The sequence below is a fragment of the Condylura cristata genome, unplaced genomic scaffold (assembly GCF_000260355.1).
Source record: "Condylura cristata isolate star-nosed mole 26May11 unplaced genomic scaffold, ConCri1.0 scaffold00017, whole genome shotgun sequence".
Lineage (NCBI taxonomy): Eukaryota > Metazoa > Chordata > Mammalia > Eulipotyphla > Talpidae > Condylura > Condylura cristata.
In genome coordinates this window covers 19,165,902-19,187,944 of record NW_004567118.1, presented here as the reverse complement: position 1 = coordinate 19,187,944, position 22,043 = coordinate 19,165,902, and the positions used below count along the sequence as shown (strand labels likewise).

Here is a 22,043-nt window from a genome sequence, read left to right as displayed (position 1 = left end):
ATTTGCTTCATTTAATTCATTTGTCAGAAACTTAAAATATCTGGGTTCAGGCGGTCTCTTAACACAGGTTAATTTTGAAGTGCATCCTCCAAGTAGAAGACCGGCAAGAAAAAAATGGGTTCCTAGGAAGAGGTAGTAGGTTGCATAGTTTTAGGGCAGGGATTTTGCCCACAAGGAGGTAACTATACGACCTGCTGCCTTTCTTAGGGCCTTATTATTCTACGGTAACCTGTTTGATGTTAGCAGAGTTCTTTCTGCAGATTTTCTCATAACTGAAAACATTGCAGGAATCCCAAAGGAAGCAATTCTTATAAACAGCATCATGGTTGCTATCAGAGATTACTAAAAGTCAGCTAATGAGAATCTCAGATTTCTGAGGGTACATGCCTTGTTGGTGCTCCACTTAAGGGTCCCTGTAAAGTTTTGGAAGGCATAGGAGTTTTCTGAGTCATGTTCACTTTTCTGAGATCTTCAGACTGTTAGCCCTCTTTTTGTAGTCTTTATTACACCTGAGAGAAGATACTTAATACAACTATTGATATTCTGCTGTTCCTCACACTGTATGTATAGGTATGTCTTCAGTTTCTGGGTTTCTCTGTATTAAAGGAATGGGATTGTATATTGTGGAAATTGTATGCTGCGCTGAGTACCTGTTATGGTACGTAGCCCTGTGGTTGAATCTGTTTAATGTGTACAAGGACTGGAAAGTAAACAAGTGAAAATGGTTGATGAGAGTAGAGTTGCCTATAATTTGTTAAATATTTTTTCAATAAAAAAGTTGCATTCACTGTAAAACCTGTGCTATTTAAATCGGTCTCAACCCTCCTATCATTGCAGTTACATGGTTTTTTATATAAAAATATTTGGACGTGAAGATCTGTTCAGGTATTTTTTTTTTTTCCTCTTTTTTTTTTTGATTTTTTTTTTTTTGCTTTCAGAAATGGGGGACAGGCCAGAGATGTGTGTGTGTGGGGGAGGGGTGAGGATTCACCAGAGACAGAGTGGGGAGCAGAACAGGCAGATCGACGAAGTACACTGCTGAGGGGAGCAGCGGGCGGGTCAGGAGAGGTCTGCCACGCCATGCGGTCACCTCCGGGGCAGGCGGGAATCGAACTCATGCGGAAGCGGCTTTAGATTCTCAGTGCTGTGCTTTAACCCGCTGCGCCACCAGGGAGGGCCCAGGTATTTTTTATTAGCCATGATTTGATGGTAATACTATCATTCACAAATGTCTTAGTGAAACTAATTTGAGCCATATTCAGCTCTTCCATTTTTTGCAAATGCATGTCTGTACATACACAATACCATCTGCTTAGGATGTGACTTTCACTCTATACTGGTAATTCTCATTCCTTGAATTTGTTCAGGCAGGCACTACTTTGCAGAAACGTTCCTTATCTCTGATTCCTGATCTGATTTGAACATATACTAAGAATGGTACTTACTGGGATGTGTGCATTAGCACGCCAACAGTGGTTTTAAGTGTTTTTATTGGTACTGATTTTGAAAGGTAATGTATTTAAAGATGCCATAGTGAAAAGGAAATTCTCAATTGGGTGGCAAAATTGCATCAGTTTGTTTTTAGGGAAAAAAAAGGATATTGAAAGTGATAATGACCATAGTAGGATTGGAAGGTTTTTTTAATGAGTTACAAATTTTCCCTATTTCCGTTCATTAAAGTATTATAAATCTCCTCATTAAAAATATTTGGATTGCACCAGGCAGCCCTCAGCCCCCAATGCCATCGAAGTGGCATTGCTGCTTCCATTTTGTTTTCCTGTTGTGCCTTCTACTTGTTAAGGTCTTAAGGGAAGGTCAGGGAGGTGAACTGAGGAAAATCTCTGCCGTGTTCTAACTCCTTGGAATTCTCAGAGCCTACTTGGCTTGAAAACTTCTGACGTAAAAGCTATTTTTCCTAAAATAGCCTGGGGTGGAGTGACTACATTGAACTGCTGTTGACGCTGGAAGAACCATTTTAAAGAAGCATGGAGATGGTGCAGTATTGGTATGGAACTTAAAAGTCCATAGTTCCTCTTCTATCTCTGGCACATAATTTCCATCCTCAAGGCCACTCTTGTTAAGAGTGCAACTGCGGTAATAATGGCCAACACCCTTTGTACAAGGCATGAAGATATAAGGGTAAACGGCACATGTCAACCATCAAACCAAAACTGAATAGTCTTTGCAGCAGCACAGTCTGGTGCTTCCTTTGTGTCTCAACAGTAGCTTTTCTGATAAGTTGCTGTAGCTGCAGGGAGCCTGAAAATGACCTAACAAGCTGATTGCCAGGCTGAGCAGAAATGGTTTTACTAGTAAGGAGACTGGAGAGAGATGGAAGTGTTCAGGCAACAATACAGCAGAGGGCATTGGGGAAAAACTTGGAAAGGCTCATCTGTCATGCTAGCTATGTGATGTTACAGAAATGGTGTAATTTGTAAACAGGATAGAGTAACATAATCTCAGAGTTGTAAGAATCAAAATACTAAGGTGGTGTTTGCCAGTCACTCTGGAAGTGACTTATCCAAGGCCATTTGCATGGCTAATTTGCTTCAGAGCTAGAGCCCATCTGGGATGCCTAGGTACTTTGTATCACTGAATGCCATGGTCTTAAATAGTCCTGGACTTGACTTCATGTTTGAAGTTTCCCTTCTCCCAAGATCTTCGTTTTCTTAGTGTCAGGCACGGTCTCCACATCCTAGCATTCTAGGCTACTGACTTAAGAAAAAACTTGGACAAAATAACTTTGTTATGTTTCTCTCTTCTGTGTTCTCACTTCAGTACCATGAATGAGGACAGGCAAAGATGGGGGTGGGGGCTGTTGTAAGCTGTATGGGAGGATGTTTTTGAGGGCTGGGAGCAAAGGATGGGACAGGTAAGCAGAATGATGTGCAAGGGAGAGGTGAGCAGGCTGTTGAGGTTGGGTGAAAAGTGTGCTTTGCAGAATATGCTGCCAAGTTAACCAGCCATACCTGGACTGTTCAGACCACGACTGCTGGTGTAAGATTTGTTCATTAGATAATGCAGATCCACAAAAGGTAAAGACATGTCGACCATAATCCCCTCTAGGGTATCTCATTCTCCTCTTCACTCCATTTGTCTCAGATCCATCAGACTTGGGGCTCTTCATTCACTCCTCTTGCAGCCTGAGAGGCCCAGGCTTCCCATCATCAGAAAGGTAATTCTGTAGTCATGCTGCTGATCCGCTGTAGCTATAGACCTAAGAAAGAAAGAATAGACTACAGGATTTCAACTTCCTGTCCACAGAGAAATCCCTATGCCTTAGATTCCTCAACTATAAGATGAAGGTAATAGCACCTACTTCAGAGGGATGTCATGTGGGTTAAATGAGACAATATAAGCAGGGTACACAGCATGAGTTTGACACAGCTCCCAGAAAAGCTTTCTGTCCTGGCTTGCCTTTGAAAAGTCTTCCCTCTAGCACATTACATTCAGACAAGCATGGTTTTAAAACAGACCAACTTCACTCTGGTCATTGCCTGGGAAGTGAACCCTTCAGCCCTGTGCCTTCAGGAAAGCACAGGTGATTAAGGAACAGGACAGAATGAAGGGAATTGCTGTCCAGATTACCAACAACAGGAAGGAATTGGAAGACCTGAGAGGCTCCACGGAAGGCAGTGATTAAGAGAACGTCTGTCCTAGTGATACCTGGGTACAGATCTGCTAGTCACTGCTGGGAAATTCGGGCCCTTGTCCCAGTTTTTGAATTGGGTTGATGTGAGTGAAACATGTCAAATGCAGCATGTTGGCTGGCATTGACAATGCACTATGTCTGCCTTTACCACATATTCGCACAAGACTGGACTGAGAGAAGAGCTGTCCGAATGGTCAGGGGCTCCTTGTCTAAGGGCCTGGCTGTGAACTGGATTTCTGGCATCACGTCACCTGTAATGGTGAAGGTATTCTGTGACATCACATGAGGTGTGACTGCATATTGGGCAGATGCTGGAATACAAGTTCTTTGGCTTTGTTCTGGGAAATTGTACCGATCTAGCACAGCACTGTCTGGTAGAAATGGAATGTGACTCATATATTATTAGTAGTTACATTAAAAATACAGGTGAGGCCCTCCCTGGTGGCGCAGTGGGTTAAAGTAGAGCACTAAGTAGCTAAAGCCACTTTTAACATTTTGATCCCTGCCCTGGAGGTGACCCACATGGTGCGATAGACTTCTCTTGACCTGTCTGCTGCTCCCCTCAGTCGGCCTGTTCTTCTCCCAACTCTGTCTCTAGTGAATCCTCTCACTGCCCCTGCACCTCTGGCTTGTACCCCAGTTTTGTATGCATAAGTTAAATATATATACAGGTGAACATTTCAATGCATTTCTTTAAACTTTTACATCTACAATACTTTTCAACATGTTGGCAATATAAAAAGTTAGATACTGTATTCTTGTTTCATACTAAATCTCTGAAATCTATATTTTGTGCAACAATCAGGACTAGCTGCTTTCAGTGCTATCATGTGACTTGCAGCCACCTTATTGGACATAAAACTGATGTCTGAAACTAACCTTGAGAATGGAGCCAGGCTGCCATCTGGTGGCCATGCCAGCAAGTAGCCCAAGTACCTTCCCTTTGGAGGACTAGTCTCCTAACACAAGTTCCTGCTTCCTACCCAAAGGGGCCCTCCACCTGGTGTGAGAGTAAAGGAAGGCAGAAATAATCCAATTCAGTGGTTCAAAGCCCCAGGAGAAGGCTTTTGGATTTGAAAACTCCTGGAAGACAAGTGTGAGTAGACACTGAGAACAGATGAGGAGGTGGAAATAGCTTGTGTCACCTGCTATATAAGCAACTGTCCAGAAGTGAGACGACTGAGGTACAAACTGTCAGGATGGTGGCACCAGCATCTCAGACCATGGAAATCACATCATTAAAGAATCATTAAAAGAATCATTAAAAGAATCATTAAAGAATGCTGCCTTTTTAGGGGGGTGGGCCCTCCCTGGTGGCTCAGTGGGTAAAGTGCAGCACTATGAAGCAATATGCAACCACTGCAGCACAAGTTCGATCCCTGGCCAGGGAAGTGACCTGCCTAGGGTAGCAGACTTCTTCTATACTACCCATGCCTTCAGCAGTGTATTTCAGTGGATCTGCCTGTTGTATTCACACTGGTGAATTCTCTCACTCCCCTCAAATGACCACCCCAATTTTGTATGCATACATTTTTTGAAAGAATGGTTTGTTTTGCTACTCAATGAACACAAAGTACAAAAGCACATTATCTCCCTCCAACTGCCAGCCCTAATAACTGCATTCCCCTTAGTGCACCATCACAAGCATGCCATGGTAATCTTTGTATACACTTTATTGTTGAAGCTTTCTGTAGAGTAAGTTTTTTGAAATGCACTTGTGTCCAAAATTAAATGCAGCTATAGTTTTGAGAGGAGTATCTCTCTTTAATCAGACTTAGATGTAATTTACATATAATCACTGTTTTACCTGTATAATTTGGTGAGTTTTGAAAACTTTTATAGTCTAATAATTGCAAAGACCTGCCACACTGCACACTACAAGGTGACTTTTATATTTGTTTTGCAAACTAGCTTAGTTTCCCACAAATAAGCAATTGTTTTCTCAAATGTACCAAAGTACTTGAAACCATCTTTCTCACTTCCCTTTTTCCAATTTGCCCTTCATTACTTTATTGCCTTTTCCTTTAGTTCTATTTAACTGACTTGAATCATTGTTAGGGTTTTTAAAAATTAAGGTTTATTAGATTTTATAGTAAAATGATAATTTGAGTTTTATTTCCATCACTGTTTTTCTTGATAAATACTAATAGTTATTAGTAAATATTTGAAAATTAAATGCTATTTTAATTGGAATTGCATTAAACTCAAGGCTCATGTTATCAGAGACCTTGAGTTGTGGCTTCTCTAAAATTTATGTAAGAATGTGTAATTTGCATACTTAATTCGTGAAAAAATGGTGACAAGGTTTCTAAAGTAGTTGATATACCTCTTCCCCCAAACAATATAAAGGTAAGCTAAATTTAGGGCTGATTTTGCCCACTATTGAGGCATAAACACTTTTGAGTCCTTTGAGCCTTGTGAATTGATTTCCATCCGTTTTGCTGGGAATGGACACTAAGCTAATGCATTTTTCTGGTTCTTTCCTGTGGGTTGCACATATACAGGTATCCTACTATACTTGGGGAGTGGCCTCTGCTTGGGTTTCCCTTCTCAGTCTTGTGACCTGAAATTTCTGGCGAAGTTCAAGGGATCACCTGAACTTGCCCCTTCTTCACGGTTCATTGCTCTTCATTGCCTTATGTCCACTGCCTTCAAGTCTGTTGTATATTTTATCCTTTTAAAAGTTATTTAAGGTAGGTGGCCAACTCTGATTCTTAATACTTGATTTTGAGCAGAAAAAGTGTGTTAGTCTTTTTATAAAGATTTCAATGTTTGAGTTTCCTATTGTTACATCTAAATGATTTTTGTTACCCGTAAATTAGTTTTAATCATTCGATTCCAGTGAGAGCTGAGGGGCAGGTGCTTAGTTCCACCAGGCCGAGTCCAGGGCAAGTCTCAGCTCCTTGCTTTGTGGGCATCTCGGCCAGGTGCCCGGAGGCACTAACTGCTGGGATCCACGGTCCCAGGGCTGTCAGGGTAGTTTAGTTCTCACTTGGGGGCATTGTGGGCAGGGTAGTCTCTCCACTGTTAGTTGCACGGTAGCGTAGTCCTTTGACACTACAGCTGGCATGTCCTGCGCTAAGTCGTAGTTGAGGCGCAGCGTGGTGAGACAGTAATTCCTCACCTATGGTGAGCAAGCCCTATGCCTGGCTCCTCTGCAAGGAGAGCGATAGGAAAGCTGGGTGACGACGGCAGGGGGTGGTTTGATTCTTAACGCTGGGCTTGCGATGTCTGGCAGGCTGGGCATGGGAGAGGGGAACGCTAGCAGATATCCCTAGTGGAGGGACGCGCTCCATCTCTGCGGTGCGGGCGATAGGCTCAGGTTTTGAGGAAAGACTGGCGTGGGGCAAAAAGCCCAGACTTGTCTCGATCCAGCCCTGGTCCAATGATTCTGGGCCCAGAGGGCCCACAGGCTCTGGGGTGAGCAGAATGGCTGGGCTGTGTGGGATATACCAGATTGCTCCAGCATCTGATGTGCTGATGGGCAGTTTCCTTTGGCCTTGTTTTCCTTAAGCACTGGATGGGGCAGGCAACTTCCCCCCAACCTCAAGGGACTGTAGGCTTACCCTTTTGATCTCGGGGTGGGCGTGGATCAGGGAGGAGTGGTGAAGAGTATAAGGCATCTAGATTTAAGTTCTTAATTCTGAATTTTCTTTAAAATATTGCAGACATCCAAAAAGTAGCTGTGAAGTTCCACATACTCATCCCTTACACTCATCACTTACCAAAAAGTACTGTCATTTATCCCCAGATCTACAAAGCCAAGTGTGGATCTCACTGGAGGTCTCTCTTTTTTTTTTTTTTCCCCAAATCGTATTTCTTAAGTGGTTGGGTTTCACAAATTTTAAAGATACAGACTTGATCCTCTTTTTTTTAATTGTAAGAAACAACATATATTTATCCTCAACTTCTACGTGTACAGTACAGTTTTGTTAACAGTATAACTTTACCCTCTCCTTCCCTCTCTGGTAACCACCATTCTACTTTACCTTACTTTAGTACCCTCAATAAGAGAATCATGCAGTGTCTGTCTTTGTGACAGGCTTCTTGACTTAGCATAACATCCATAACTTATGACAGGATTTCCTTTTTAAAGGCTGAGTAATATTACACTATGACATATATATATATATTTATGCCACAACGTTTTATATATATATAAAGTGGTATGCATAGCTCCATTTTATCCATTGTTGATAGATATTCCTTTGTGTCAGTCTTGACAAACATGGCTGTATAAATAATTCTTTGAGATCCTGTTTTCATTTCCTTTGGATATATATCCAGAAGTAAATACTTGGATCATCTGGTAATTCTGTTGTTTTCCATAGCAACTACACCATTTTACAGATCCACCAATAATGCATTAGGGGTACAGTTTCTTTACATCCTTGTCAAACTTGTTATTTTCTGTTTTTGTTTTTTGAATTATGGCCATTCTAATACTATGAAATTCTATCACACTGTAACTTTGATTATATTCTCTTGATGATTTTTGAAGTTTAGTATCTTTTCATATGCTATTGACCATTTGTTATCTCTTTGGAGAAATTTCTACTCAGATCCTTTTTTATTTTTTAAGATTTATTTATGTATACAGAATTGGGGTACAAGCCAGAGGTGCAGGGGCAGTGAGAGAATTCGCCAACGACAGCGGGGAGCAGAACAGGCAGACTGATGGAGTACACTGCTAAGGGGAGCAGTGGGTGCAGCGGGCGGGTCAGGAGAGTTCTGCTGCACCATGTGGACCTCTGGAGCTGGGGATTGAACTTGCACTGAAGTGCCTGTGGCTTGCTTGCAGTGCTGCGCTTTAACCTGTGGCCCCACCAGGGAGGGTCCTCAGATCCTTTTAATTGATTTTTGTTAATGAATTGTAGCAGTTCTATATAGAACCTGGATATTAATGCCATATCTGACTCGTAATTCCCATGTATTTTCTCCTGTAGGTTGTATTTCCACTTACTTGTTTCCTTTGATGTGCAGTCTTTTTTTTTTTTAAGATTTATTTATGTGTAGAAGAATTGACTGTAGGTCAGAGTTGGGGGATGGAAGGAGAGGATTCATCAGAGACACAGTGGGAGCAGTATAGGCAAATTTACTGAAATACAATGCTGAGGGGAGAAGTGGGGTGAGACAGGTGAGGTCTGCTGCCCCATATGTGGGTCACCTTCCTGTTTGGGGATAAAGCTCAGGCCTTAACATTGATAGTACTGACTCTAACCCCTAGGCCACCAAGTAGGCCTATGCAGAAGTCTTTAAGTTTGATGGACTCTGTTTATTTTGCTCCTGTGTCTTTGCCTTTGTTATATTGTACTTACTCCAATGTCATGAAGCTTTCTCCCTTTGTTTTCTTCTAGGAGCTTTATAGTTTCAGATCTGGGGGTTAGCAGTTTTGTTTTATTATGTACTTATGGTTTCATGGAGTTTATGGACTAGTTTTATACATACAGTAAGCACTGAATTAAATAAATGAGTAAATTAAGTATACTGCCCTAGGGGTCCTATAAAATACCACACATAAAGTTCCTGAAGAAAGATCTTAGGTCAGGCTATATAAAGTACAAAGAAAGATAATATCGTTTTCTTTGTTTCCCAGTGTTTATCTGACCAAAACCAAACCAAAAAAGGTTGGCATCGCCAGCCACAAAGTAGGGTTTAGGGGGAAAGTACATTTGGTGGAGACAGAAAACAGAGCTGGCCTTTGTTATGGGAAGCAGAGCCTGGTGAAGTATTAGGGTGTGGGTCAGGGGGAAAACATTTAAAATACTTATGAGGAAATATGAAAGAAGCATTTCCAAGACTCCCATTTGGCAAGTGTGATCCACTCTACCAGAGAAATAGCCTGAAAATAAATAGTCTAAAATCAAGGCAGGTTCCAGGATGGAAGGAGCACATTCTCTGCCACACAGAGTGGTGCACTCTTGCTGGAATTGGTGAAGGTAGCAAGGGGGACAGTGAGAAGAGCAAGTAACACAACTGTACTTAATGGGGCTTTTCTGCTGTCGCTGTAATTGCCTGATTTCATGGGGCCTGTGTTCTTCTTGCCCCCTGCTGGAACACAGAGACTTTCTCAGGAGAAACAGCTGCTTTGAAAAGCATGAGGCAGGAGTACAGCATCTCCATTAGAGAGCTGTTTAGCACAGGTGGGTCACTTGGGGCCAAGGCTGGCGGGCCTCAGGGGTAGGAAGAGGCTTCCTGGATTCGGGGCTTCTTCCCCTCACCTCCAGTTTTCCTCCAGGTTCTGCCTTTAGAATCATGTGGACAGAGATCCAAATAGATTGGGGCTAGCTCCCAGAGACTATGTTCAGCTCATGGATCCCAACCTCACACCAGTGGCCACTGCTTACTCTCAGGGATCTCAGCAATTTTAATATTTGCAAATAGTCTGACATTTCAATTACTTATATAATTTATGTTCATTTTCTTTAATTTAAAAATATTTATATTTGCATAGAATTGGGGTATAGGCCAGAGCTGCAGGGGGTGAGAGTTTTCACCAGACATAGAGTGGGGAGCAGAATAGGTGGATCCACTGAAATGCATTGCTGAGGGGAGCAGCAGACCCAACAAGAGAGGTCTGCTGTGCCATGTGGTCAGCTCCCTGGCTGGCAGTGGAAATCAGGTTCATGAGTGGGCCTTCAAGGAGGTAGTGCTGAAACTTAACCTGTAGGCCACCAGGGAGGCCTGCTATCATCTTTATTATATTTTCCTTTCCATTTCCTGGCTTAAAGTGGGAGCTGAATTTTTTTTTTTTAATTAAAATTTTTCTTTTTTGGTGTTCAGTTAAAGCTATAACTTTCCCCTAAGGACTGTCTTAGCTGCCATTTCAGCTAGCTAAAACTAGTTTGCTGTAAGAAAGCACCATAGACTGTGTGTCTTAAACAACAGAAATTTACTTTCTCACAATTCTGGAGGTTAGAAGTTAAAGGTCAAGGTGTTGGTTTCCTTCTGAGGCCTCTTTCTTTGGCATGCAGATGACCATCCTCCCTGTATTTCTGTGATCTTCCTTTGGTCTTGTGTCCAAATTTCCTTTTGTGAGGACAGGTTATACTGGATTAGGGTCTGCACTAATGTCTTTTAAGTTAATTACCTCTTTGGAGACCACACCTACAGGTACAGTCATATTCTAAAGTAATGACTTTTGAATTCAAAATTTGAATTTGATGGGGGACACACTACAGCCCTTAATAGTTCAGGTTTGAGTTAGTTGTGATATGCTTCAAGCACGTGTGTGTGCATGGTTTGTTTTCTAGTTCTGACTATTCATGTCCTTTGGCCTTTTTTTTTTTTTTTTCTTTCTTTCAGACCACTGGAGCTGAATTTCTAATTATGGGGAAATTTGTAAATATCTTGCTGTTAACTGGTTTTTACGTTATTTCAATCATGGGTGAAGAATATGCTCTTAAAATTTTAGTCCTCTGAAATTGCTTTTTTGTGTGTCTTGGAATTTTATTTACCTTGGTATGTAGTCTGTATATCTTTTTATGTATAAAGCATTATATAAGTTCAGTTAGATCAATAATATCTGATAGTAGTTTTCAGTTCTTCCATTTCCTTACTATCAGTTTGTTTTCTTTTACCAAGAGGGGCTTATTAAATTTTCTTGACTATGATTCACATTCTAATTCTCTTTTCCAGGTTCTAATTCTCTTTTCCAGGCTGTCACATTTCTTTATGCAGTTTCTCCCAGTCTGTGGCTTGATTTAAAAAAAAAAAAAATCATTTTTTTTGTATCATTTTGTGGCTTTTTCCATCTCAGTTATATGTGGCTTGATTTTTTTAATATTCTTACTAGTCTTTTGTAGAGGGGACATTTTTAATCATAACAGAACACAACTCCATACTTTTTTCTTGGATTGTGCTTTTGGTGTTATATCTAAAATGACAAACCCAATGACACTTTAATTTTCTCCCATGTTCTAGGATTTTCATATTTCGCTTTCAGGTAGATGATCCATTTTGAGTTAATTTTTTGTGAAAGGTGTAAGATTTGTGTCTAGATTTGGGGGGGGGGGTAGGGGCTTGGGCAGAATGTTGTTCCTGATCATTCTCCTTCATTGACTTTCTTTTACTTATCAAATATCGGTTGATTCTATTTGTGTGGATTTGTCTCTGTTTTCTGTTCTGCATTGGTCTATTTGTATTTTTTAAAATTTGTTCTTAGCTAGTGTTATACTTTCTTAATTATCATAGCTTTATAGTAAATGGTAAAGTCTGGTTGTATCAATTTGAACTTGTTCTTGTATTGGCTCTCTCCTGGGTCTTTTGTCTTTCCATATGAACTTTAAAATAGGTTTGTTAATAGCCTCAAAGTATCAAATGTATCCCCATTTGTTTAGATATTTGGTTGTTTTCCAGCAGAGTTTTGTAGTTTTCCTCATATAGATCTTACACATTTTTTAGACTTGTACCTAAATGTCTAAATAAGGTTCAAACATTGTGTTTGATCTATACATCTCTTTTGTCTTCTTTTATTCCATAAGAATTCCTCTTTTTTATGCTATTAACTTGTTGAAGGCTTTGCATTTAAAAAAATAAATAAATTGCATTTTCTGCAATATATAATTTTTACAGTATAATGTAGTGTTTAATTTTGAATTCCAGTGCTCATTTCTGGCACATTTGGAAAACAGTGTGATTTTTCTGTATTGGTCTTGTGTCCTTCAGCCTTGCTAATAATCACATGTTGATTCTTCCAGAAACTTCTTACTGATTCTTTGGGATTTTCTCCTAGACAGACAGAGACCGCCCTGGCAGTATTTTACTGAGAGTTTGATTCCAAACCAGTCTTTTACCAAATAGTTGTCTAGCCACATTACTGGTGTGTTCTCAATTTTGCAAACAGTTCCTGCCTTTAATGTCTTGCCTAGAAATCTCCTCAGCTAACCACCATCACAAGTTCTGTCTTCTGTAAAACACTGGTACACAGTTTGGCCAAGTTCTTTGCCAGTTTATGAAAAAGATTACTGTTCCTCCAGTTTCTGGTAGCATGTACCTCATTCCATCTGAGGCCAGATGTGAAATCATTTAATGTCCATATTTTTTTTAAACAATTGCCTGAAAACTCTTCAAAAGCTTTTGCCATCACAATAGTTCCAAAGCTGCTTTTACCATTTTAGGTGTTATAATAGCAAGATGCAAGATTGTATTTGCTTGCTAGGGTTACTAGCAACTGAAGGATTTAAACAACAGAAATTTCCTCATAGTTTTAGAGACTACTAAAACTTGACAGAGTTGTTTTCTACTGAACCCTCTCTCCTTGGCATACAGACAATTGGCTGCCTTTTCACACTGTCCTTGTTACTAATTCAAAAAAGGGTCTTTGCCTGGCTCCCACCAATTAATCCTCCACACATTTTAAAAGAGCCAATAATAGGTTTCAAGTGAGAAATGTTTATTATGGATCACATTATGGGGGAGAAGCAGCAACTGCCGTAAGCCACACTTGTTGCTCTGGGAAAGGCAAAGGTTCTGGCATTATAGAGTTGATTATGGGGGGAAGGGGGAAGCCTGTGGAGCGTCTGTTTCTCACTGGTAACTGGCTGGCTGAGGTATTAGGTGTTGCTGTTAGCCTCAACAACTGGAAGGGACTCAACAACTGGAAGGTAGCAAACTAGGATGAGATTCTGGGGCCCTGTAATTACCCTCACATGACCTTCTTCTGTACCTGTGCCAGAGACCAGCAATCAAGCACTTAAGATTCACTCTTGTAAGGATACTAGCCCTGTGGGATTAGTACTTCACCCTTATGACACTATTATCCATAATTACCTCTCTATCAGTTCTATATCCAAATACTGTCATTTTAGGGATTAGAGCTTTCACCTATGGCTTTGGGGGGAGGGATTCAGTTCATAACACTCACCTTTGGACACCCACAATTCATATCTGCCCACTGATTCCTGTCATTAGGGGGTATTACGATTTTCCATTCCTCATGAATAAGAAGATGGCAGAAATCAGCAGGCAATGTCCCAGTTTCCTGAAATGGAATGGAGAAAAATAATACTGCTTGTTAGCAGTGTTCATGAGAATTGGTTTATGGGTATTTTCCTAAGTTGCAGTCGTCTCTATTTTCATCAAGTAGTAAGAGTATATAATAAAAAAAATAAGTACTCATCACTGGCACAATATGAATAAAACTATATTCAAATAATGGGGAAAAGTTAAATACCTATTAAAACTTATTTTTAAAAGCAGAGTGAAAAACTCAAAAAATTGTTTGGCAATGATGTCAACTTCACTACATCTAGTCAACATAACACTAGAAGTCCTAGTCATTGGAATTAAACAAGAAAAAAAAAAAGTCATCCCAATTAGAAAGGAAGAAGTAAAATTACACTGACTGCAAATTACATGTTTATATGTGTAGAAAATGTTAGACCACACACACACACACACAGAATAAATGATTTCAGCAAAGTTGCAGTACACAAAACCAACAGAAATTAGTCATGTTTCTATACAAAATCAGTGAGTTACCAAAAAAGGAAAATTGAGAAAATCCTATTCTCAATCTCAGTACAAAGAGTAAAATACTTATGAATAAGCTTAACCAAAGAGGTGAAGGATCAGTAAACTGAAAAGCATTTTTTAAGAAAAGGGATAAAGGAAATTAAAGAAAACATTGCTAACATGGAAGGACATACAATGTTTATGGACAGGAGTATTCACAAGTTGCCTACAAACCTAGCATCTACACAGTCTACACCCCATCATCATACATACGTATACAAAGCTCCAAAATCATCACAATGTATAAGGGCCATCCCAAATTCTTTCATGCACAAACACAATCCTCCACACTCCTTGACAAGCTCCACATTTATACAGATACCCCCAACATACATAATAGTATCCACTACCCTTAATACACACTCAGAAACTATGTGAAGAAATCCCTGTAAGCTATAACATGGATGAGTTTGGTGACAAAGGCATGTGCTACCAGAATCTGCAGGGAAGACCTTGCTTCCCAAGGTAATGAAAATGTGGTTGGAGAGCAGTGTCGCTCCCAGTTCTTTTGAGGACTGCATTGACTACAGAGAACTGCATTGACCATGGTCCTCCCCATTTCAAGAAGACTCATTTCACTGGCATCAGGTAGAATAATTAGAACTCATGATTCCTTCCAATTGAGGTCAACTCTGAATACACAATCTGTCTCCTCAGTTCCTGTAAGGTAGACTAAAGCTACTTCACACTTAAAACTTTCCCTTGGCCCAATCCTTTTCCTTTTTGTACCATTCATAGGTGTCGTTTGGTGAACATTCTGTTCCCTAAACTCTGTATCCAAGTCTCTTTTCCAAGGAATCCAAACTATGGCAATAGTTATTTCTTCTTCAACCATCAATGAACATGGTAAAGATTCTCATGATTTTACATTCTAGTGGAGGAAATAGATAACACATAGTTATATCATATCATATTATGGACACAGGGTTTTTCTCTCTGAAATGTCCAGTCAGCAATTTGATTAAGGACTCTTGATTAACTAGGCTTTGCAGATACAAGTAAGGGAGGGTGAAAAATATGAGTTAAAAGAAAAAAGTGCACATTTCTGAATAGTTTCTGGGGTATTCTCAAAGGAATGACTCTGGACTTCCTTAAATACTACAGTTCTAACCTGGCCACACTACAGATTTGTTATTTAAAGCATGAGTGAGATGCAAGGAGATCTAGACCACTGACATCCAAAATAACATTCCCTCTGGGTCATCTGCTATGTGCAGCTATACAAGGTAAGTTTGGGCAAGGGGTGAGGAGGGGGCAATTTCTGACAACCTCAAACTCTGTGCATAAACTTAATAACTCACCAACATATTGATAGATGTACACAGTATATGCTCCTAAGATACAAGGAAACATGGGCCCTCCCTGGTGGCGCAGCGGGTTAAAGCACAGCACAAAGAAGCTTAAGCCACTTCCGCTTGAGTTCGATCCCCACCTGCCCTGGCGCAGCAGACCTCCCCAGACCCGCCTGCTGCTCCCCTCAGCAATGTACTTCGTCCATCTGCCTGTTCTGTGCCCCACTCTGTCTCTGGTGAATCCTCTCACCCTCCCCATCTCTGGCCTGTACCCGAGTTCTGTACGAATAAATAAATCTTAAAAAAAAAAATTTTAAAAATTTAAAAAAAGATACAAGGAAACATCTCCAGTATATCATATGTAACTACATATTAAACTAAGTACCAAATTATACATCTCTATTGTTTACATTTGTTTTTAATTCCTTTGTCATAGGAGTTACCAAAATGATCTTTATTGTTGATCTCATGAAATGTATTGCTAATGTTTTCTTCTATGTATTGTTGCAGGTGTTATATCTAAATCTTTAATCCATTTGGAATTTATTTTTGTGTAGGGTGTTAACAAGTAATCCAAGTTTATTCTTGTATCTGTTGCTTTCCAGTTTTTCCAGTGCCATTTAAGGGCCTCTTGCATTTTATGGTCATAGATGTTTTATCGTAGATTAGGTGCTGATAAATACATGGATTTATTTCTGAACTTTCAATTCTGTTCCATTGGCCCATGTATCTGTTTTTGTGTCAGTACCATATTGTTTTTAATACTGATGCTTTTATTGTAGTTTGAAGTCAGGTAACGTGATACCTCCAATCTCTCCTTTAGTCTTTATTCTGAATTGCTTTTGCAATTCAGGGTCATTTGTGGTTCATATAAATTTCAGGTTTTTTGGTTCAATTTCTTTGAAAAATATTGTGATTGCATTAAATTTGTATATCATTTTAGAAAAACAGTCATTTTTGATTATGCTAGTTCTCCACACACACCAGCATCGGATATCCTGCCATCCTTTTATGTTGCTAATTCTTTTAATAAAATCTTGTTGTGCTCATATGGATCTTTTTGCCTTTCTTGTTTAGTTGATTCTGAGTTACTTAATTCTTTTTAAGCAATTATAAATGGATTTTTAAAAAATTTGGTGTCTTAGCCTAAGGAGACTTTAAATGTCTAATCTGAGATTCCTTAATACCAGAAAACTTGAATGAAAGATGTCTTTATGGAGCTTAAGAAAACCACTCACAGAAGCTCTGATTAAATGTCATACTTGAGAATATACATAGAATCACTTTCTTACTACAGTTATGTAAACAAGCTAAGTGCAATAAACTAGATTTATTTCACAAATCAGTGAGTTTAACTTTATTTATTTATTGTGATAGTGACTTTAAGAAAAAGACTTTAAAAAAACCTGCATTTCAGTAGAAAACTAATGTCTATTACTAGAATCTAGTCTCATTAATTGTCTTTAAAGTTTTATTTACTTGAAAACGAGAAAATCACATATGGACAGCTTCCATATACATACTACAGCATGAGAAAAGTTCACTCAGAAAAGTTCAACAAAATACCCAATGACATAATCCAAGACAGTCAAATATAGCACACCAGGAAAATCCACCACACTGAAAGTACATCTGCATTCTACCAAAAATGCTTTCAACTCAAACTTAGAGATTTTCTCAATTGGCTACTCTCCAAACTCAGAAACTGAATTTGTAATATGTTGAACTATTAACCTTTGTTTTTCTATTGTCCCATAGAAATGCCTCTCAGTAATTTACCTGAATGTTCACTTCAGTCATCCAGAACCCTAACTTAAGTTGAAGCACACCTGCAAAACTGCCTCATGAAATCACCTCATAATCATCCTGTTCTCAGTAATCAAGAGGATATGTATATGTTAATGCATCATATTATGCCCGTGCAAGTATATAAAAGAGAAATTGTAGATTGACTTGCAACAATAAAACCTGAATCTGACTCTGACTTACTTGATTAGTCAAATCTTGGCTTCTCGCAATCTCTGCTCTGAGACATTTTCCAAGACCTGGTTATTCTTTTTACACTCATCACGCAACCTCTCTAGTGCATGGTACACTCTTGAGGGCTTTAGATACTTGTCAGCAACCACCCACACATCAAATAATATCCATCAGGAGATCAAACTACTAGATGAAATAATAATACAAATGATGAAACGTGAGTACGTGGCCCTCTGTTCTATCAATTCAATCAATGAAAACAACAAATATGTGATTTCCCAATTTATGATGGTAACAGGATAACAGTATTTTGGTTGATGATACTCTCAGTCTAAGAAAAAGACCAAAATAGTGACATTGTTAAAATAAAAAACAAATGTTTACTGCAGCCAAAATGGAAAATAGTAGCATGATGTTTCAACACACATACAAAAGAACAGAAATATTACATGATCCAACTATTCCACTGCTGGGTATTTACCTGAGGAATATAAAAACACCAACCAAAGAGACATGCACCCCCATGTCCACTGCAGCATTATTCACAATATCCAGAAGTTGGATACAACCCAAGTGACCATCAAAGGATATGTGGATAAAGATGATGTGGTATTTATACACAAAGGAATACTATTCAGCTATATAAAACAAAATGACATTTTTCCATTTGTAACAACACAGAGTATGAGACTAAGTGAAATAAGTTAAATGAAGAAAGACAAATACCTTACTACTTCATTCAGGTGAAGAAACAATGAACCAACACAACAAAAACAAACTCTTAGACTACAAGATCAAAATAGTGGTTCCCAGAAGGGAAAGAAGGGTGTGGGTAAACTGCATACAAGGGGTCAATTGGGGCCTCCCTGGTGGCACAGGTGTTAAGGTCTCAGTGCTATCAAGCAATGACCAGCCACTGTGTCATCAGTTTGATCTCCAGCCAGGAAACTGACGCACATGGCCCAGCAGGCCTTGCCTGCTGTTCCCCTCAGCAGTGTATTTCAATAGATCTGCCTATTCTGCTGCCCACTCTGTCTCTGGTGAATCCTCTTATCCCCTATACCTCTGGCCTATACTTACTGTATGCATAAGTAAGTAAATCTTTTTCTTAAAGGGGATCAATTGTATGGTGATGTACAGAAACTGTACTTTTGGTGATAAACAATGTAGTACATACAGACATTGATATATATATATACATCTGAAATGCAGATGTTACAAATCCAATATTACTTTAATAAATAATTTTTAAAATGAAAACTAGTCTTCATTCCTGAGAAGACAAAACCAGTCTGGTCATAGAAAAGAAGGTGTAATTCTGCTTGGTCAAGATTAACTTCATATGGATCATTTCTTCATGTCTCTGGAAATCATAATCAAGTATTTATGTTTTCATAAATGATAATGAGGTAACTACTAACCAATTCACTATCATTTAATAAAATTCTAGTATTACCGCATGATATAATCTACTTAATCTACACCAGAGCCTTATTCCATATTTTGGATGGTTTCTCCCAGTTTGAAAACAACTTTTGGTGAGTGCACAAAACTCTTTTCCTGATGAGTGAAATAATGCTGTATAATTTATTAAAGAAATTACCCAGAGAAAATTGAGGATTCAACCTCAGAATACAGCACTAGGTAGTCTCTGAGTGCTAGTCCTACCCTTTAGATGTTCTGATCTCAGGTATGCGGGGGTTGTGCAGGTGGGTGCAGGTGGGCTACATGCACAAAAGGAGATACAAAAATCTTCCATGCAAGGTTACATATAAAGGAGACCTCTGGTTATATTCTGGTTCCAGGAAAAAGGACTCTAACAAAAACTGCACTTACAGTGCAGTCAGACTTTAGCTCTGTGAGCTGGGACTAGCAGAGCACCTGGGGCTTACAGAATTTCTTTCTGCTCTCAAGCAGCTTACAGCTAAGAAGGCAGGGCTGCATGCTCCTGTTTCTTTCTGTGCGTCAGAACAACTGGGGGTGGGTCTTGGCATACTGATAGAGCTGCATGTACTTCACAGGCACAGGAAAAGGCTTTTTTTGTTTTTTTTTTTTTTCCTTTTTGGTGACTTTAAGCATCTGCAGGCACCAGGTCAGCAGTTTTACAGTGCAGAGACAACTCTGACAAGGATTATTCTTTCAGTCCACACTACTTTGATGAGTCACTGGTTTTACTTTATGTCTAAACCCTTGACACTTAATAACCCATTACTGAAAATGCAAATATACCCTACAAACGGTATCTAATTTTCCATGCTCCTTGTATACCCACACACACATTCAATATACATATCTCACCACAAACCACTAATATACCCATGGTTCCTAACATACTACAATTATGGGAAAATTTACTCTATATCCCCCAGTACACATATAGCCTCGCATGACCTATATACACATAATTCAACATTCTCAAATACACTACAACTTCACCACTGTGCAAAATACAGATTCATAAAAACCCCACCCCACAAAAGCCATTGATCTGCACATACCAAAATATCTATAAAATGGGGTGTCACAGGGCCCTCCCTGGTGGCGCAGTGGGTAAAGCGCAGCACTGCAAAGCTGGCCGCAGCTGCTTCAGTGCAAATTCAATCACAGGCCTGGGAGGTGACCCACATGGCACAGCAGACCTCTCTGTCTCGCCTGCTGTTTCCCTCAGCAGTGTACTTCATTGATCTGCCTCTTCTACTCTCCACTCTCACTATGGTGAATCCTCTCACCACCCCCCACACCTCTGGCCCGTACCCCAGTTCTGTATGCATAAATAAATAAATCTTTAAAAAGGGGGGGTCTCACAAAAGGAATACATACTAACAATTCCAGGAAATTACCAAAGGAAATACATACAGCAGTTCTTGTGCACAAAGTTGACTTTGCAAGTGCCTCTGTTTTTCTTCTATTCCTAATAAACCTGTCCTGCTAAAATCTAAAATACATACAAAAAGTACATACAGCATGCCCTGAACACATTATGAGAACATACAAAATAAGTGCCCTTATACCACAAGGACCTCTCCCAACAATGCAAATTTGGCTGCTAAGCCAGCCAAACCACATTACATACAGACACAAATTTCTAAAATACAGGGGGAAACATGCACACACAAACATCTTGCAAAGACCTAAATAACAAATGCAAAACCTCAAATTCTCTAAAAATATGAATTACAATTCAAACCTTCTGAATAACAACTCCAATAACTCACAAAAAGGCACTCAACTTAAAATGCCCAGTTAGCCCCAAAGTATTCACACAGGTTATCACCACACACAAAAATACATTCATCATATTACCACACTAAGTACACAAATAATGCCCAAATGAGGAATTCACATAAACACATTTCATGTGCCTACCAAATCATGACATTTTCAGAATAACCCTGCTGTGAATATCACAATCTCCAGGAGATCAACAAATATGCATATACGATTCACATTTACAGATACAACCACGCACAAATGTCATCTCCAAAAAAACCCCACAAGACTTACTGAACCCCACAAGCCTGTGAACAAACACATATGTAGCTCATACTACAAACACACCCACACAGTGACTTCACAAGTGCAGAATACAAACACAAAACCTCCAAAGCCCAAATGAACAGTGTTGTGTTGTCAAAAGCCATCTCACACTAAAGGAAGTAGGATATAAATATAATACACATAAACATAATTGATTTTAACCTTATCAGGAATGTTTGAGATTCCTGACAGATAATTAAAACCTTACGTTCTTCATCTTTCATTGTAACTTTTACCTACACAATTGATTCTTAACTAACGTTTTTATTGATTCACCTGCTCTTACACTACAGCCCATCCCATCCATCTATGCAACTCCATTATCACCTGGTAACACCTGAGTATGACTGACACGATTAGATTTAGCAAAGTCACAATTAGAATATAATGATTGGGTGACTTTAGGTTACTAAGAATAAGTGAAAGGGTGAGGGCAGACATGCATGATTTCACTCCTACAATCACCTGAGTGTCTACATGGGAAGAGGTAATGATTTCAAATTTGGAAATATCTCCCTCTGTCTTTTACGTTATTCAGAAAATAAAAAACAACTTGAGACTTGTGTTAACCCAGGTATCCTTTAACCCTTTTGGACAGAGCATCCTGATCCAAAGTGCATTGGAGTGCCGTGTGTGCCGCCCACAGACACTGAGGCTCCCAACTAGCTAGGGGGATGTACCCAAATACTGGTGGGGGACTCCCACAGAGACACGGATACAGAAAACTAACACAGAAAAGGGGCACAGAGGAGCCAACGTTGGAGCCAGAGACTGCGCGCGCGTTACCTCCATGTTGATACAACCGACAGGCTGGACCACACGCCAACACTCCAACCGAAGGACCGTTGGGGTAACGCCCCCTTCCGGCGCAGGCGCATCGGGCACCTAAACAGCCGCAACGGACGCTGGGAGCCGTTCGGTGATGACGTTCACCCGCTCCAGACCTCCGCCCTACGTGGGCGCGCACGTGCTTGAGGGGCGGGGCGCGGGGAACTGTCCCAGGTGGCCCTGGCAGGGGACTAAAGTCAGGGAGCCCGGGGACTTCCTGGTAGCTGCTCAGGCTCCAG

The 22,043-nt window shown here is 39.8% G+C and overlaps 1 long non-coding RNA gene across 1 annotated transcript; it reads right to left on the bottom strand.

Moving 5' to 3' along the window:
• Nucleotides 1–1,638: 1,638 nt before the first annotated feature.
• Nucleotides 1,639–21,825, bottom strand: LOC105853732. Its single transcript, XR_001145517.1, has 3 exons — nucleotides 21,763–21,825; nucleotides 13,518–13,634; nucleotides 1,639–3,217 (listed from the first exon to the last, which is right to left on the bottom strand). It is a non-coding gene; the product is annotated as an uncharacterized LOC105853732 (long non-coding RNA).
• Nucleotides 21,826–22,043: the final 218 nt, after the last annotated feature.